At 39.6% G+C, this 19,204-nt stretch overlaps 1 long non-coding RNA gene across 1 annotated transcript in view; it reads left to right on the forward strand.

Annotated features, from left to right (window-relative positions):
• The first annotated feature begins 1,230 nt into the window (after positions 1 to 1,230).
• The window catches only part of LOC132657261 (uncharacterized), a 119,691-nt gene continuing 101,717 nt past the window's right edge, over positions 1,231 to 19,204 (forward strand). The window contains exons 1-2 of the long non-coding RNA XR_009595142.1: positions 1,231 to 1,422; positions 16,575 to 16,649. This is a non-coding gene — a long non-coding RNA (uncharacterized LOC132657261). The remainder of the gene's footprint in view (positions 1,423 to 16,574; positions 16,650 to 19,204) is intronic.

A 19,204-nucleotide genomic window follows, 5' to 3' on the forward strand; every position in this document is an offset into this window, starting at 1 on the left:
GGGCAGATCTAGGACTGTCTCTCATTTTCTATTGCTGCCATAACAAACTGCTACAAATTCAGTGGTTTAAAACAGCACAAATTTGAGTGTTCCTTGGTAGTCCAGTGGTAAGGACTTCACGTTCTCACCAGTGAGGACCTGGGTTCATTCCTTGGTTGGGGAATTAAGATCCCATAAGCTGCATGGCATGGCCAAAACAAACAAACAAACAAACAAAAAGCAAAAAGCATATAAAACAGCACAAATTTAATATTGTACTGTAGATTGAAGTCTAACATAGGTCTTACTGGGATAAACTGCAACCAACACTGAGAACATTTTCATTGTACCAACGAGACTAGACCAGTACTAAAGATGTTCAACAATGGTTTGGAGCAATGAGTCATCCTAAGTGGATCAAAATAAACTGGAAAATTCTGAAAGATGGGAATACGAGACCACCTGACCTGCCTCTTGAGAATTCTGTATGCAGGTCAGGAAGCAACAGTTAGAACTGGACATGGAACAACAGACTGGTTCCAAATTGGAAAAGGAGTACGTCAAGGCTGTATATTGTCACCCTGCTTATTTAACTTCTATGCAGAGTACACAAGCTGGAATCAAGATTGCCAGGAGAAATATCAATAACCTCAGGTATGCAGATGACACCACCCTTATGGCAGAAAGTGAAGAGGAGCTAAAAAGCCTCTTGATGAAAGTGAAAGAGGAGAGCGAAAAAGTTGGCCTAAAGCTCAACATTCAGAAAACGAAGATCATGACATCCAGTCCCATCACTTCATGGGAAATAGATGGGGAAACAGTGGAAACAGTGGCAGACTTTATTTTGGGGGGCTCCAGAATCACTGCAGATGGTGACTGCAGCCATGAAACTAAAAGATGCTTACTCCTTGGAAGAAAAGTTATGACCAACCTAGATAGTATATTCAAAAGCAGAGACATTACTTTGCCGACTAAGGTCCATCTAGTCAAGGCTATGGTTTTCCAGTAGTCATGTATGGATGTGAGAGTTGGACTGTGAAGAAGGCTGAGCGCCGAAGAATTGACACTTTTGAACTGTGGTGTTTGGAGAAGACTCTTGAGAGTCCCTTGGACTGCAAGGAGATCCAACCAGTCCATTCTGAAGGAGATCAGCCCTGGGATTTCTTTGGAAGGAATGATGCTAAAGCTGAAACTCCAGTAGTTTGGCCACCTCATGCAAAAAGTTGACTCATTGGAAAAAACTCTGATGCTGGGAGGGATTTGGGGAAGGAGGAGAAGGGGACGACCAAGGATGAGATGGCTGGATGGCATCACGGACTCGATGGACGTGAGTCTGAATGAACTCCAGGAATTGGTGATGAACAGGGAGCCCTGGCGTGCTTTGATTCATAGGGTCGCAAAGCGTGGGACATGACTGAGTGACTGAACTGAACTGAACTGAAGGTAAGAGTTGTGAAGGAAGGGCTTCATGTAAATATAAAGCTTTGTGTTCAAGTGTGCTTTCCAAATATTAATACTGCCATCTTCTTACTTCCTTATCCCATCTGCTGTCAGCACTTTGATTGAGATGTGGTGTAGGACGTGGATTTTCAAGATGGTGTCCTATTTCCTGCTGCTTGCAGCCAAAACACAATATTCAAATGGCAAAGTGAGTTGTTGGGGAAGTAGAGGGGACTGTGGAGGTTAGGAGAGAGTTGTGGTCCTCCACAGGTATCTTGACTTACTAACAGTGTTAGTTGTTCAGTGTGTCCGACTCTTTGCCACCCCATGGACTGTAGTCCACCAAGCTCCTCTGTCCATGGACTTCTCCAGGCAAGAATACTGGGGTGGGTAGCCATTCCCTTCTCCAGGGGATCTTTTCAATGCAGGGACTGAACCTATGCCTCTTGCATCTTCTGTGTTGGCAGGCAGATTCTTTACCTTTGAGCCACCAGGGAAACCTTGAATCCATCTAGTCAAGGATATGGGACGGATTGGGGGCAGGAGGAGAAGGGGACGACAGAGGATGAGATGGCTAGATGGCATCACTGACTCGATGGATGTGAGTCTGAGTGAACTCCGGGAGTTGGTGATGGACAGGGAGGCCTGGCATGCTGTGATTCATGGGGTTGCAAAGAGTCGGACACAACTGAGTGACTGAACTGAACTGAACTGAGGAAGACGATAAGAGCATGGACAATCCAGCTCCCCTCATAACTGTCTTTTCTATCATCCTCCATCGGACTTGAAAGTGATACCAGTTTGTTAATCTCTCTGTGCCTGGTGAGTTCCTAACTTTTTGAGTTCTGGACTGGCTCTCATGAATATCAAGAGATAAAAGGCTAAAATCAGAGAGAGAATAAATAAGGATTTAAAGAGAAAGGAGAACTTGGTGAGAGATGGACAAGCATTGTCACTATATAAATGATTAAGCTCCCTTAATTATGTGAATATCATTACTTCTGGTCAGATGATCCTTAACCTTTCTTCATCCGTCTTATAGCTTTCTGAGAATCAGATGAGAGCCGTAAGTCTGTCCTTTGAAAACATGCCAATGTCCACAGACACAAAAAAGGTGTGCCTACTATTTTTTCCTCAAGTCCTCCTGGAGTCTTCACTAGACTGCCCAGAATTTCACAGCCCAGATCTCTGGCTACTTCTTCTCAGTTTCATCCCAGTAACTACAGCTGTGCAAAGCAGAAAGAGTCAGAGTATTTTGATCTAATTTTTGGCCTTAGGGGTAAGAATGAGCATTAGGTTAAAAGGACTCTTTTCATGTTTCATTTAAATTAATCATTTATTGAGGAAATTAAGAAATGCCTGAGAACTTTATAGTTTTGGAGTTGACAAAGTAATAAAGCTTATATCAGAAGAAGAAAACAGTTAAATATGGAAAGAAGACAGACACAAAAATGACAAGAGTACTGCATGAAGACTTAATAAATGTAATTCTGTTATTGCCCAGATCTCCAGAAACCTTTGAATTTGTCCTACAGGTTCCATAAACCTAAGTAACAATCAAAAAAGTGAAGGAAATTAAAAATTTCCTCCCCAGATGAGTTCTGGTTAGACCCTTTTGAGAAAGGTTATTCTATTCAGATTACTGGTAGGCAAATGTTGAAAATATTGTGCCTGGAATTATTATACAGGTAAGAAAGACATGAGAAGGGGAACTGCAAAGATGTAAATATTAACAGTGGATTCTTGAAAGGTAATCAAGAAAGGCTTTGCTAGAGAAAGTAATGGGACTGCTTGATTGTAACAACTGTCTAGGCTTGGTTAGAGTTCACTCTACAGGATGCAAGGGTGATGCACTTGATGCAGGAATTAATTACTCCTTGACCTGCTTAGTTTCATTGAGCCAGACATCCTGGAATGTGAAGTCGAATGGGCTTTAGGAAGCATCACTACGAACAAAGCTAGTGGAGGTGATGGAATTCCAGCTCAGCTATTTCAAATCCTGAAAGATGACACTGTGATAGTGCTGCACTCAATATGCCAGCAAATTTGGAAAATTCAGCAGTGGCCACAGGACTGGAAAAGGTCAGTTTTCATTCCAATCCCAGAGAAAGGCAATGCCAAAGGATGTTCAAACTACTGCACAATTGCACTCATCTCACTTGCTAGTAAAATAATGCTCAAAATTCTCCAAGCCAGGCTTCAGCAATATGCGAACTGTAAACTTCCTGATGTTTAAGCTGGTTTTAGAAAAGTCAGAGGAACCAGAGATCAAATTGCCAACATCTGCTGGATCATGGAAAAAGCAAGAGAGTTCCAGAAAAACATCTATTTCTGCTTTATTGACTATGCCAAAGCCTTTGACTGTGTAGATGACAATAAACTGTGGAAAATTCTGAAAGAGATGGGAGTACCAGACCACCTGACCTGCCTCTTGAGAAATCTGTATGCAGGTCAGGAAGCAACAGTTAGAACTGGATATGGAACAACAGACTGGTTCCAAATAGGAAAAGGAGTACGTCAAGGCTGTATGTTGTCACCCTGCTTATTTAACTTACATGCAGAGTACCTCATGAGAAACGCTGGGCTGGATGAAGCACAAGCTGGAGTCAAGATTGCCGGGAGAAATATCAGTCACCTCAGATATTCAGATGACACCACCCTTATGGCAGAAAGTGAAGAAGAACTAAAGAGCCTCTTGATGAAAGTGAAAGAGGAAAGTGAAAAAGTTGGCTTAAAGCCCAACATTCAGAAAATGAAGATCATGGCATCTGGTCCCATCACTTCATGGGAAATGGATGGGGAAACAGTGGAAACAGTGTCAGACTTTAATTTTTGGGCTCCAAAATCACTGCAGATGGTGATTGCAGCCATGAAATTAAAATGCACTTACTTCTTGGAAGGAAAGTTATGACCAACCTGGACAGCATATTAAAAAGCAGAGACATTACTTTACCAACAAAGGTCCGTCTAGTCAAGGCTATGGTTTTTCCAGTGGTCATGTATGGATGTGAGAGTTGGACCGTGCAGAAAACTGAGCGCCGAAGAGCTGATGGTTTTGAACTGTGGTGTTGCAGAAGACTCTTGAGAGTCCCTAGGACTGCAAGGGGATCCAACCAGTCCATTCTAAAGGAGATCAGTCCTGGGTGTTCATTGGAAGGACTGATGTTGAAGCTGAAACTCCAATACTTTGGCCACCTGATGTGAAGGGCTGACTCATTTGAAAATACCCTGATGCTGGGAAAGATTGAGGGCAGGAGGAGAAGGGGATGACAGAGGATGAGATGGTTGGATGGCAGCACCGACTTGATGGACATGGGTTTGGGTAGACTCCGGGAGTTGGTGATAGACAGGGAGGCCTGTGTGCTGCGGTTCATGGGGTCGCAAAGAGTTGGGCACAACTGAGTGACTGAATTGAACTCAACTGAACTGACCTACTTAGTTGAGTGGTACTGAAGGAGCACTCCTCCTCTGGCCCCTTAAAGCATTCTGTCCCGCTCAGTCATGTCTGCCTGTCTGTGACCTCATGGGTTGTAGCTGGTCAGGTTCCTCTGTTCATGGAATTTTCCAGGCAAGAATACTGGAGTGGGTTGCCATTTCCTGCTTCTAATGTTTCATGTCCAACATCATGTACCCAGGTTTTTCCCTGGTACACTGAGAGCTTCTTTGTGCTATGCTGTGTCCACAGCAATGCTTAAATTAACATGCAATAAGTGCTTAATCAGGCTTCCCAGGTGGCTCAGTGGTAAAGAACCAGCCTGCAATGCAGGAGATGGAGGTTCAATCCCTGGATCAAGAACATCCTCTGGACAAAGAAATGGAAACCCACTCTAATATTCTTGCCTGGGAAATCTCATGGACAGAGGAGCCTGGTGGGTTACCATCCATGGGGGTCACAAAAGAGTTGGGCATGGCTCAGTAACTCAACAACAAAACAAAGTACTTAATGAATGTGTCCTTTGAATGAATTGAATTGATCTAAACTTGATTTTAATGACAAAATATGACTAATCTTATTATGCATTTCTCAAAATATTATTTAGAAAGCACAAAATGGCTAAATTCTGAAGCAATGAAAAGCCAATTTTAAATAAAAACATGGGAGAAATGTCCCATTGATGTCCTTTTGGATGCTTTTCTCAGAGTCTCCTAAAAATATAAACTGGAACTTCTTCTACGCAACTGGTCTTTCAACATAGATAAGCAGGGATCTGGCTGGGGCTTTTCACAGCAATAAAATTATTTTTCTATCTCTGATATTTATGCTTGTTTCTGAGAATCTGTCTAGTGGAAATGATGACATTTGTGCAGTTGACTAGCAGTAAGCTACATATGCATTGGAGTAATATTATGTAACCCTAAATAGTTGGAATTCCCAAAGGGACAGCAAAGATTTTTTTGGATGACATGCTTTATTCAAGACTCTTAGGAAATTCTCTAAATAGTCTCTCCACTAGCGACTGTGGCTTAAAAATCCTGGTTTATATTTTTAATGTCTTTCCTTTCTAAAGAGATTCTGAATTAAAGTTTAACATCTTACTCCCAACAAAAATGGAGTTCAAATGTATTTTCTTATAAATGTGAGACAAAAACATAGCGTACCATAAACAGTTTAAGTTTATCCTCTCAGGTAATGAAGAATTGTATTTGAACTCAGATGAAAGATTGTCTTCTAAATGGTATTATTGTTGCTGTTGTTTAGTCACTAACTTGTGGATGACTCTTTGGGACCCCGTGGACTGTGGCCTGCCAGGCTTCTCTGTCCATGGGATTTCCCAGGCAAGAGTACTCTTCTCTCTGGAACTAAAAGGCCTTAGGTGGAGTAAACAGTAACAATAGCTCATTTTAATTATGCATTTACTCATAAAAAGCTTTAATGTATAATCTCATTTGATATTAAAAGGGTCTTAGGAAGGTGATAGTATTCCCCCCAATTCACAGTTGAGAAAAAGTAATTCAAAGACTGATTTCTTCAACATTTATTAAATGTTTATTTTGACTTTGCTCCCAGACAGGAGCAAAGTCCTGGGAGGTAGAAAGTAGAATGTGACAGACTTGTTTTCTGCCCTTATGTAATTTGTGTAGTTGTGGTAGAGTCAGTAAATAAATAAGAACATAAAAATAGACGGCTTAGTGGTAAAGAATCTGCCTGCCAATGCAGGAGACATGGGTTCGATCCCTGAACTGGGAATATTCCACATTCCGAGGAGCAACTAAGCCTGTGTACCACAACTATTGAGCCTCTTCCCCAGAGCCTAGGGGCCCCAATTATTGAAGCCCTGTGTGCCCTGGAACCTGTGCTCCACAAGAGAAACCACCACAATGAGAAGCCTGTGCACCGCAACTAGACAGTAGCTCCTGCTCGCCTCAACTAGAGAAAAGCCTGCAAAGCATGAAGACTCAGCACAGCCAAAAATAAATCAAAAGTTAAAAAGAAAATGAATGAAAAGTTTTATTAAGTGCTATGAGGGATATAAAAAGAGCTCATGCTAAGGGATGGGGGTGGCCGGAAGAAAGACCTTAAATCAGGCAATTACCTAGGCCTTTGCCCATATACTTAGCTAGTCATTGGGAAGTCAGGGCCATACTCACGTCTTCTGCCTCCAGGGCTTGTGCTGTGTCAACTGACGTAATAGGAACAAAATCAAGAACCGATCCTGAAAAAAGTTAGGCACTTTGGGAAATGACAGTATTATTTTTTTGTTTGTTGGTCAGCCCCTGATTGCCCTTGTAGTTGGGCAGGTGTAACAGGAAACAGTCTGGACTCACCCCTCCACCATTTGGGACATCCTTAGAGTTAGCTCAGCCTTTGGTATTGTGAAGCACACCTCACTGGTCCCTAAAGTTGTAGAGTTTGACACCTGTCTCATAAGAACCATAGCTCTATTTCCACCCCCTGGTGCCAGGGTCCTGCTAATTCTATAACTGTAACATAATTGGATGTTCGGTGACATTACTTCTCTTTTGTAAATATTGCATTTCATGAAGCATTCTTCTTATGACTGGAATATACATGTTCAGGTAAATGAGAATAAAGAGTATTGATTTCCAAAGTTAATTCTGCAGCCAGTTCTGTGGTTGAACTGTAGAATGAGGAGCTAAATTGGCCTGCTCAGGATTGCTGTTTGCACAGACCATTTATTCTTTGCCAACAGAGTCAGGAAGGCAGCTGTGCAAAATGGAATTCCCATTTTTCCAGAGGGTTGTTATAATGACAGGAGCTCTGTACAATCGTGTCTATTTACTCATCCCAGCACTTGGTTACCTCCCTTGTGACCCTGTGGAGCCTGGGGGGCATGCATTCTGCATGCTGGCTTGGGTCTGAGAAGGTTCTAAGAACTTACTGACAATTATGCATTGTGTTTCATTATTTATCCCACTGGGCCAACGTGAATCTCTCTCATGCCCATTGCAGGCTGATCTAAGGCCCCTGTTCACAAGGAAAGTCATGAGGAACCTTATCCTGATTTCAAAGCTTCCCCCTCCCCCACCCCGTTTCCAGTAGGGATAATGGGAGTAGTTTTTAGAACTGAACACTGCCACCTTGTTTCCAGGAGCTTGACTCTGTTTTAACCTAGTGCGTTTGCTGTACATAATGTACCTCGTGTTATCAGAAATTTGGGATATTTACTCTGGAAAATTTTAACAACTTCAAAGTGTAACTGAACAGCCAGAAATGTTTCCAGGTCGGCTGCATTCCACCAGCACCAGAAGCCTGCTCATATCTGGCATTGTAAATAAATAAGGGACATGATGTTGGAACATGTTTGCAGAAACATGGTTTTCTTTGACCCGTGCAAAATTGATTGGAATGTTTCTATCATTTCAAACTATGGATAAGGCACCATTCCAGGACTTTTCAGGAACTGATGGCTCCATTTCCTATGGGGCTTGTGCAACTATTGAGGTTGTTTGATGTAGAAGTTTAGGACAGAGCATTTGCTTTATTTAAACTTTTTTCTAAAAGTGATACTAGAACAAAATTGTTTTTATATGCATGCTCACTGAACTTGAGTGGTTTAGACTTTGGCCAGCTTTAAATTTTCAGCTCACTGAAAAACAAGGACTGTCAAATGTAAGAAATAAGCAAAAATTTTAGTATATTCCAGTGCCTGGGTGGCATTTTTGGGGGTAAAAGGGGCAGCTCTAGACTGTATTCCTGAAAGTATAAATTGGCTGTGAATTGCCCCCCCCCAGTAGCAGGGACTGGCTGAGGAGTGTCCTGATGAAGCAGAGGACGCTGGCAGTCTTGGGTTGAGTCAGGCAGGAGAGGTGACCCAGGAGGCTGTGATTTCCGGTGGCCAGGAGTGAGTGTTGGAGCCACATCTGGGAAATATCCATGGCTGTGTGACCAGGAGAGACAGGGCTGATCTGCAGAGTCTTCCTGTTCTCTCTCTGCCCCTGCAGTCAATTTCCCACACCCAGCCAGGGAGACCAAAATATAGACCCAAGTCAGTTCAAATTGTTGTTTCCCTCCTGAAGACTTTCCAGTGTCTTCCAGTAACTAAATGAAGTCCAAATATATTTCCAAATATAATTTGGAAGATAAAGCCAAATAAATTCCTAACTCCTTGCTACTGCTTAAAGGGACCTAAATGATCTGTGCTGGTAAGCTTCCAACCTTCTTTTTTACCCTCCCGCCCAACTCCACTGACCACACTGACCTCCTTGCCATCCTTGAACAAGCCTAACTTAATCCTTCTTTGGGGCCTTACTCTTTTTTTTTTAATTAAAAACATTTTTTATTGTAATAAAAATCACAAATAGAAAACATCCAATTTAACCCTGTTTAACTGTAGAGTTCAGTGGCACTAAGTACATTCATATTGTTCAACTCTCACCATCATCCATCTCCTGAATTTTTCACTTTCCTAAACTGAAACTCTGTCTCCATTAAACAGTAAGTCCCCATTCCCCCCTCACTCCAACCTTGTCCCCTGGGATCTACAGATGTACTTTCTGACTATGAATTTCACTATTCTAGATACCCTATGTAAGTGGAATCAAACAGTATTTGTCTGTACTTACTGTATATTGGAATGCACTTTTAAAGTTAAATATATGTCCTATAAATAGATTGTACCTTCTTTTTCTTCCCCTGTGTTGTATAGCAAGTTCTCATTAGTTATCTATTTTATAAGTTATCTTTTGGGCCTTCCTCTTGCTAACCATCCTCTAATCTTCCATATTGAAATTTGCTACCCCAAGATTTTTTATTCTCTTGATCCCCAGCATCACTAAAGTCTCCTTCCCATGTCTTTTCCTTTGACAGCACTTCCCTACAACATTTTCTAAGAGAGTTTCTCTACCACTTAACTTTCTCTTCCCTTATGCTGATTATTTGTTTTCAGCTTAATCACTTTCTGATATTATGCTATTTATTTATTAGTATGACTCTTTCTTAACTGTTTTGTCCAAATCTGTAGCTCTAAACGTAGAACAGCTCCTGGTACATGGTAGATTTTTGATAAATATTTGATGATTCACTGAGGGAATGGGTATGAGCTGATATAAACACTAAGAGAAAACAAAATAGTAATTTGGGCCTTAACATTTATAGCAAAAAGAGTCCTGAGAAATGGGATAAGGAATGAGGAGCAGAACAAAAAGAGTGGTTTAGAAGCTAAATTTTGGAACAATGAGTTAGAATGTCTTGTAGAAGAAACTAGGCATATAAAAGACCCACAGATGATCAACAGTAAGCCATTCTATCTAAGACTTGTGCTATGCCTGGTGCAGCTACATTTTATTTTTCTTTTCTGAAAATATTGCAATGAATTTACTTTTCCTGCACAAAAATCCCTTTCTTCTATGCATCTGAAGTCAAAAATAAAAAGGTGTTTCTATAATAATTTTGCTTAAATTCAGAAAACATCTTCTGTTAGTTAGGGTCTTTCTAAATTCCTATGCCATTGATTTTATACACTTCCTAACACCACCCACAAAGATAAACTCAAAATGGATTAAAGATTTAAACTAAGACCAGAAACTATAAAACTCTTAGAAGAAAACACAGGCAGTACACTCGATGACATAAATCAAAGCAAGATCCTCTACGACCCACCTCCTAGAGTAATGGAAATAAAAGCAAAGGTAAACAAGTGGGACCTGATTAAACTTAAAAGCTTTTGCACAGCAAAGGAAGCTATAAGCGAGGTGAAAAGACAACCCTCAGAATGGGAGAAAATAATAGCAAATGAAACAACTGACAAAGGATTAATTTCCAAAATATACAAGCAGCTCATACAACTCAATACCAGAAAAACAAACAACCCAATCAAAAAGTGGGAAAAAGATCTAAACAGACATTTCTGCAGAGAAGACATACAGATGGCTAACAAACACCTGAAAAGGTGCTCAACATCGCTCATTATTAGAGAAATGCAAAGCAAAACCACAATGAGATATCAGCTCACACCAGTCAGAATGGCCATTACCAAAAAGTCTACAAACAATAAGTGCTGGAGAGGGTGTGGAGAAAAGGGAACACTCTTGCACTGTTGGTAGGAATGTAAATTGATGCAGCCATTATGGAAGACGGTATGGAGATTCCCTAAAAACCTAGGAATAAAACCACCATATGACCCAGCAATCCCACTCCTAGGCATATACCCCGAGGAAACCAAAATTGAAAGAAACACAGGTATCCCATTGTTCATTGCAGCACTATTTACAATAGCTAGAACATGGGAGCAACCTAGATGTCCATCAACAGATGAATGGATAAGAAAGTTGTGGTACATATACACAGTGGAATATTACTCAGCTATAAAAAGGAACACATTTGAGTCAGTTCTAATGAGGTAGATGAACCTAGAACCTATTATACAGAGTGAAGTAAGTCAGAAAGAGAAAGATAAATATCACATTCAAATGCATGTATACAGAATACAGAAAAATGGTCTTAAAGAATTTATTTACAGGGCAGCACTGGAGAAACAGACAGAGAACACACTTATGCATGTGGGGAAAGGGAGGAGAGGATGAGATGCATGGAGAGAGTAACATGGAAGCTTACATTACCATATGTGAAATAGATAGCCAATGGGGAATTTGCTGTATGGCTCAGGAAACTCAAACCAGGGCTCTGTATCAACCTAGAGGGGTGGGATGGGGAAGGAGATGGGAAAGACGTTCAAAAGGGACGGGATATATGTATACCTATGGCTGATTCATGTTGAGGTTTGACAGAAAACAACAAAATTCTATAAAGCAATTATCCTTCAATTAATAAATAAATTATATATATATAAATATATATACTTCAATAAATAAATAAATAAATAAATTATATATATATATATATATATATATATATATATATATAAATAGGTAAATGGGAAGGGGGGTTGGAGAGAAAGAGAGAGGGAGGTTACTTTCCTTTATTGATCAGCAGGGCCAGTGAACTTCCAGCAGCAGTATGTAGAGAGAGGAGCAGGATGTTGGATGTGCAGAAATTGAGAAAGGGTGTGGGAAAATGAATGTTTTTTCTGAGAATGTAGCAGAAGGGCAAGTGTTACTATTGGCAATAAAGCAGTAGGAGGGTGGCAAAGAGGCAGAAAAACTGCCTCAGCAGATTCTGAGGTTTGAAAATTTTCTTTCAAACAGAGAACTGGTAAAGTGGGATAACAACAGAAGATAAACGGGAAAGAGATACAAATATGTGATTTTCCTTACCAAGAATTTTTGTTATATTTCTTCCTTTTTTGACTATATTTCCTCCAAGGCAAAATAAAATTATTTTTAATTATCAGTTAATGTACATTTAGAAAGTGGAACAGTTTATAATCAATGAAAATACACTACAGACGTGGAATTGAGTGTTTGGTTTAATTGACTTTAAGTTAATAAATAGGAAATCTGTGGATAGGGGACTTTCCTGTAGTTGGTGCCACATTTGAGAAACTTGTCTCGGATGGCTTCATCATGGGAAAAAAAATCAGATCAAAAGGAAAATTGTTAAGTGAAAGGATAAATACTTGGGGGATTTAAATGGAAAGTTATGAGCTGAAAGGAATAGGGGGAAATCTATTTAGGACCTCTTGCCGTACATTAGAATCTGAGCATGTATGATGAACTGATGGTTAACGAGTTTCTGAGAACTTTTGAGGCATGTGCTTTGTGTCATTCCCAGGATGACCCAGCATGGGAAACTTCAAGGCAGTGTAAGCACACAGAGCATTTCGTGAGGGACAAAACGCTTTCTGCTTCTGAGCTTCATGGGAAAAAACAATGAAAATGGAATCTACTTGCTCTCTGAATTACTGAGAACAAAAATGTTCTTAAAGAAAAATATAAAGATGGGCTTCAGGGAAGAGATCCTCATTACAAGGAGCTATTTAGTCAGAGGAAGAATTCTAGATCTTTAATGATACAAGTTGTCAGTATGCATGCATGCTAAGTCGCTTCAGTCCTGTCCGACTCTTTGCGAGCCTATGGACTCTAGCCTGCCAGGCTCCTCTGTCCGTGGGGATTCTCCAGGCAAGAATACTTGAGTAGATTGCCATGTCCTTTTCCAGGGCATCTTCTCGACCCAATGATTTTAACCGAGTCTCCTGCGGCTCCTGCATTGCAGGTAGATTCTTTACCACTGAGCCACTGGGGAAGTCATTATAGATTATGGGGACATGTATTCAGATATCTAAGACCACGTGACATGATCAGAATAAAAACTGAACAATGTAATGGAATATTAAGAGATTTGGAGTCAGGCAGCCAGAGTTAGAATCCCAGACCTACCACTTTCTAGTTGTTATTGAAGCATAACATATATTTAAAAAACTGAATAAATAATGGCACAGTTCAGTGACTTTTCATAAAGAGACATATCCACATAGGTAGCATTCATAGAGATCGAGAATCAGAATAATAAGAGCATCTCAGAAAGCCCCTTGGCACTCACTTCCTGTTACTGTCTCCACGATTAACCACTCTCTTGATGTTTAACCCCACAGATTTGTTTTGACTGATTTATCATAACTTTTATGAATAGAATCATTCAATATGTATTCTTTTCCATTTATTGTCTTTTAGTCAACTTTATGTGATTCACATATGTTGCTGTCTAGCTGGATCTATTGGTTTTCACTGACTAATTATATACTGCCATATGCTGCTGCTGCTAAGTCGCTCCAGTCGTGTCTGACTCTGTGTGACCCCGTAGACAGCAGCCCACCAAGGCTCCCCTGTCCCTGGGATTCTCCAGGCAAGAACACTGGAGTGGGTTGCCATTTCCTTCTCCAATGCGTGAAAGTGAAAAGTGAAAGGGAAGTCGCTCAGTCATGTTTGACTCTTAGGGACCCCATGAACTGCAGCCCACCAGGCTCCTCTGTCCATGGGATTTTCCAGGCAAGAGTGGTGGAGTGGGGTGCCATTGCCTTCTCTATACTGCCATATACATAACCACAATTTTAAAAATCTACACTTGATGGACATCTGGGCTGTTTCTAGGTTTTGATTATTCTTCACAGTATTGCTGGGAATATTTTTGTACATGTTTTTCTTTTTTGTGAACATCTGAATGTATCTGTATTAGTCAGCTAGAGCTCCTGTAACAAAATAGTATAGGAAGGGTGGCTTAAACAATAGAAGTTTATTTTATCACAGGTCTGGCGATTGGAAGTCTGAGATCAAGGTGTCAGTAGGTTGGTTTCTCCAGAGGCCTCTCTCCTTGACTTGTGGATAACTGCTTCCTTGTTATGTCCTCACATGGCCACTTCATATAAGGATACCAGTCCTATTGGATCATGGTCTCACTCTTATGACGGCGTTTAACATTAATTGCTTACTTAAAGCCCTATCTCTAGTAACATTGGTGATTGGGACTTTAGTCTATGAATTTGGGAGGACATAATTCAGCCTATAACAGCATTTCTCTGGGTTGTATACTTAGGAGTAAATGATTGATCTTTGGACATGAGTGTGTTCAGATTTAGTAGATCCTGACAGTTTTCCAAATTGGTTGAACTAATTTGCATCCCTAGCAGCAGTATACCAAGGTTCCAGCCACTTCATGATCTCAGTAATTATAGTATTGTCTTTCATTTTAGCCATTCTGGTGGGTATGTAAATGATATATCACTATAGTGAACTCTGGGAGTTGGTGATGGACAGGGAGGCCTGGCGTGCTGTGATTCATGGGGTCGCAAAGAGTCAGACATGACTGAGCAACTGAACTGAACTGAACTGATAGTTTAATTAGCATTTCCTGAATGGTTACTGAAGCTGAATGTCTCTTATATGTTTATGTTTATTAGCCAGTTGGATATTCTCATTGGTAAAATGTCTAAGACTTTTGACTATTTTAAAGTTTTACTATCTGTCATTTTCTCATTGAGTTGAAGGAGCTCTTATTCTAGAAGTCAGTTCTTTATTGAATACGTGACTAGCAAAAATCTTATGCCATTCTGCGCACTGCCTTTTCAGGTGTTGATCTTGGTTTGATAAATGTAAGTTCTTAATTATCATAGAGAAGTTTAAGTTGTAATTTTTTTCTTTCAAGGCTAGTGCATTTTGTTCCGTATTTTGGTAGTTTTTGCCTAGCCTTCAGGTCAGGAAGATTCTGATATTTTCTTTCAACAGTTTTGCTGTTTACTTTTCACATTTAGAACTCCTTAACATTTAAAACTAATTTTTGTGTGTTCTGTAAGTTTGGGGGTGTAGACGTGATTGACCTTTATCCATACAGATATATTCAACTGACCCCAAGCCATTCATTTATAAAGCCCATCTTTCCCCACTGCACTGCATTGTCACCTCTGGCATAGACTAGGTTACAGTACTCATTATGGATCAGTTTCTCCATGTGCTCTACTTTTTCACTGGTTGTATATCCTTGAGCCAATGTCATACTGTCTTAAATACTATACTAATCCTTTATAATAAGGCTTAACTTCTTAAAGTAACCTTCTTTGCCAAGGGCTAGTCACAGCTCTTCACATTTTCAAACACATTTTAGGATTGTCTTATCAATTTCCATAAAATATCTGCTAGGATTTTGGTTTGAATTACAATGAATATAAAGCTCAATACAAAAAGAACAAATATTTTAAACATACGGAACCTTTCAACTCATGATCATGGTTGTTGCTGTTGTTGTCGCTACGCTGTCTGACTCTTTACAATCCCATAAACTGTGGCACTCCAGGCTCCTCTGTCTTCCACTATATCTCTGAGTTTGCTAAAATTCATGTCCATCGAGTCAATGATTTTAACTAGCTCATCCTCTGCCACGCCTTTCTCCTTTTGCTTCTAATCTTTCCCAGTGTCAGAGTCTTCTCGTCGGCTCTTCACATCGGCTGGCCAAAGTATTGGAGTTTCAGCTTCAGTATCAGTCCTTCAAATGAATATTCAGGGCTGATTTTACTTTAGGATTGACTGGCTAAATTTCCTTTCAGTCCAAAGGACTCTCAAAAGTCTTCTCCAGCACCACAATTTAAAAGCATCAATTCTTTTGCACTCAGCCTTTTTTATGATCCAACTCTCACATCCATACATGACTACCGGAAAAACCATAGCTTGGACTATCTGGGCTTTGCCAGCAAAGTGATGTCTCTTCTGTTTAATATGCTTTCTAGGTTTGTCATAACTTCCCTTCCAAGGAGCAAGGATGAACTTGGTACATCCCATTATTTACTTAAACCTTTGATTTCTATAGTTTTCAATGTGGGTGTATTACACATTTTTTATTAGATTTATTCCTAGATGTTTTATGATTTCTAAGATGTTACTGTAAATTAATCAAGTGTATTAACTTAAGATATTTCCATTCATATCTCCACATATAAGTATTTGGGGAATTTTGAATAATAATGATCCAAAGATGATCAAGGCAAATTGAATAATCAAGCAGTGTCTTCATTCATGCCTTCATGAATTTGTTTATTGAGTAAGTGTTTCTTGCATGCTTCCTCTATACTTGGAGTGTATAGGGAGTTACAAAGTATTATAGAGGTACTGAAGAAAGGAAACTACTTTGAAAACAAGAATATTGAAGGATTGTCAGAATAATCACAGAAACCATACTAAGAAGTAATATCAGAAATAGCTAAATCACTTCACAAGGAGACAATAAAAGCAAACTAGGACACTTGAGAAAAATGAAGGATGGTGTGAAAGAGAATAATTAGTTAATATTATGTTTGAACTTTCTATTGCAGCAAATAAAATTAAAACTATGAAAAGTTCTCATGGAATCATGTCACATCAAGTTGGTGTTAAACTCCACTCTGAAGGTAGGAGCCTGGGCATTCTGTGTGATCAGTATAACCTAGATTTAAGAGGTTTACAAAGAATAGAAGCCATAAACCTAACAATCAATGACCTCCTCCAGATGGGTCCAGAAAGAGCCTGTTTAGGTTACCAGGAGGAATTTATCTGGAAGCTGTAGGGTGGGAACTGAGACCATCCCAGCTCTGTTATTTATTTATGAGGCCTATGTAGGAAGTATGGATCCTTTTGTTTTCCAGAAGGACTATAAACAATTTCTGCTCTGGTTGTTTGTATAAAAGATAGCACTGGATTTTTTTTTTTTTTTAAGTAGACTGATAGGAGTAAAGCGTAGTTTGATTTAGAGTATGTGTCCATATTACACATTATCTAAGGGTAATTGGGTTGCCCATTGAAGTTGGCAAAGCCAAGACATTTAAGCAAATGTAAGAACAAGGAAAGGAAGAAAATAAAAGTGCAAAGCATTGAGCAGTGAGGATTTTGAGCTCATGAGAGTTCTGAAAAGTATGTGTAATCTAAACCAGAGATAAATGGATATGGTGGAAGGAGCATTGACCGAGGAGTCACAACGAGTCTCAGTTCTCATACTTTACCAGCAATGTTATCTTTTTAAGCTAATTAACCTCTGACTCTCAGCTTCCTGACTTATCTAGCTCAAATGATGTGATGTGAGAGCTCTTGTCAATGATAAGGTATTATGTAAATATGGGACAGTGGTTTAATATCGCTTTCCTGGTATTATTAAACTCATATAATGACATCATTTTAGCATCAGTTCTCAAACTTTAATATCTCAAGACCGCTTTGCACTCTCAAAATATTGGGGAACCCAAAGAACATTTATATGTGTGGGTTATATCCATGGTGTATGTTACATTAGGAATTAAACTGAGAATGATTTTTTAAAATATTTATTTTTTAGTAATTGACATTATTTTATATTTGTGTGTATCTTTTTCACTACTGGTTTAATGAAGATGACTGAATTCTCATATCTGTTTCCACATTCAATCTGTTGAAATATGTTGTTTTGGTTGAAATATATAAACAAAATCAGGCCTTCTGCAGATTTGTATTAGAAAAGGGAAGGGTATTTTAATAGATTTTTTTTTTGATAATTGTTTATATTCTTTGACTCAAAACTTTCTCTCTTAACGGTTGGGTACAGTATGAAACCTGAACCCATATCAAAAACCTTTTCTTGTTCTTTCTATTAAATTCATTAGATCATCTTTGAATGAATCTTTCCCATACATGATTTTGTAACATCATTTATTAGTCTGCTTTAAAGATTTGCCAAATGTTGGGAAATTTCATATAAAACATTTAAAAAATCATATTTGTTAATATCCTTACCATTTCATCAGAAAATTTTTAAATATTATAATGCTGTCTAACTCAAGGTTATAGATATGAATCTTCTAAACTTCTATTTTCCACTTGAAAGCTTGAATTTAGTTGCATGTATGCATGCTCAACTATGTCTCTCTGTGACACCCCGTGGACTGTAGCCCACCAGACTCCTCTGTCCATGGATTATCCTGGAAGGAATACTGGAGTAGATTGCCATCTCCTTCTCTAGGGAATCTTCCCGACCTAGGGCTCGAATCTGTGTCTCCTGCAGCTCCTGCATTGGCACTCGCATTCTCTACCACTGAGCCACCTGGGAAACTGGGGTGAATTCAGTTACAGTCAACAAATACTGTCATTTATTTTTTGAAGTAACAGACTTGTTTCATTCATGCTGAGAAAATGCCTGCCAAATACCCAAATCTGAATACCCATAGTTTGTCTGTGAAAATGTTTTTCAGGTGAAAATGGTGTTCCATGAAAAAAGTAGCTAGTTCAACTTGCAACTCACAATCACACCAGGGCTTTTCTCTGAGACCCTCACACTTCTGTAGGCTGCAGAATTGAGTTTTTGTTTAATACTTCACACTTCATTATATGGACATCTTAAAGACATGAATTCAAATGCTGAGATTTAATTAAAATAATTATTTTACTGCTTCATTGAGAATATTCTTAAGTTAACTGACTTCATTTGCCCCTCTATGAAAGATGGAGGTCAATTTTCAATGACCACAATAGTTTGGTTCCACTGCCTTGATTTGTGCTAAGGGGCCAATAGTTTTCTTTTCTGTGTAAATGTCAATACGATGAAAGTTCATTTCAGTTCAGTCGCTCAGTAGTGTCCAGCTCTTTGAGACCCCGTTAATCGCAGCATGCCAGGCCTCTCTGCCCATCACCAACTCCCGGAGTTCACTCAAACTCATGTCCATCGAGTCAGTGATGCCATCCAGCCATCTCATCCTCTGTCGTCCCCTTCTCCTCCTGCCCCCAATCCCTCCCAGCATCAGAGTCTTTTCCAATGAGTCAACTCTTCGCATGAGGTGGCCAAAGTATTGGAGTTTCAGCTTCAACATCAGTCCTTCCAATGAACACCCAGGACTGTCCTCCTTTAGAATAGACTGGTTGGATCTCCTTGCAGTCCAAGGGACTCTCAAGAGTCTTCTCCAACACCACAGTTCAAAAGCATCAATTCTTTGGCACTTAGCTT

The sequence above is a fragment of the Ovis aries genome, chromosome 10, assembly GCF_016772045.2.
Source record: "Ovis aries strain OAR_USU_Benz2616 breed Rambouillet chromosome 10, ARS-UI_Ramb_v3.0, whole genome shotgun sequence".
In the NCBI taxonomy this organism is placed as follows: domain Eukaryota; kingdom Metazoa; phylum Chordata; class Mammalia; order Artiodactyla; family Bovidae; genus Ovis; species Ovis aries.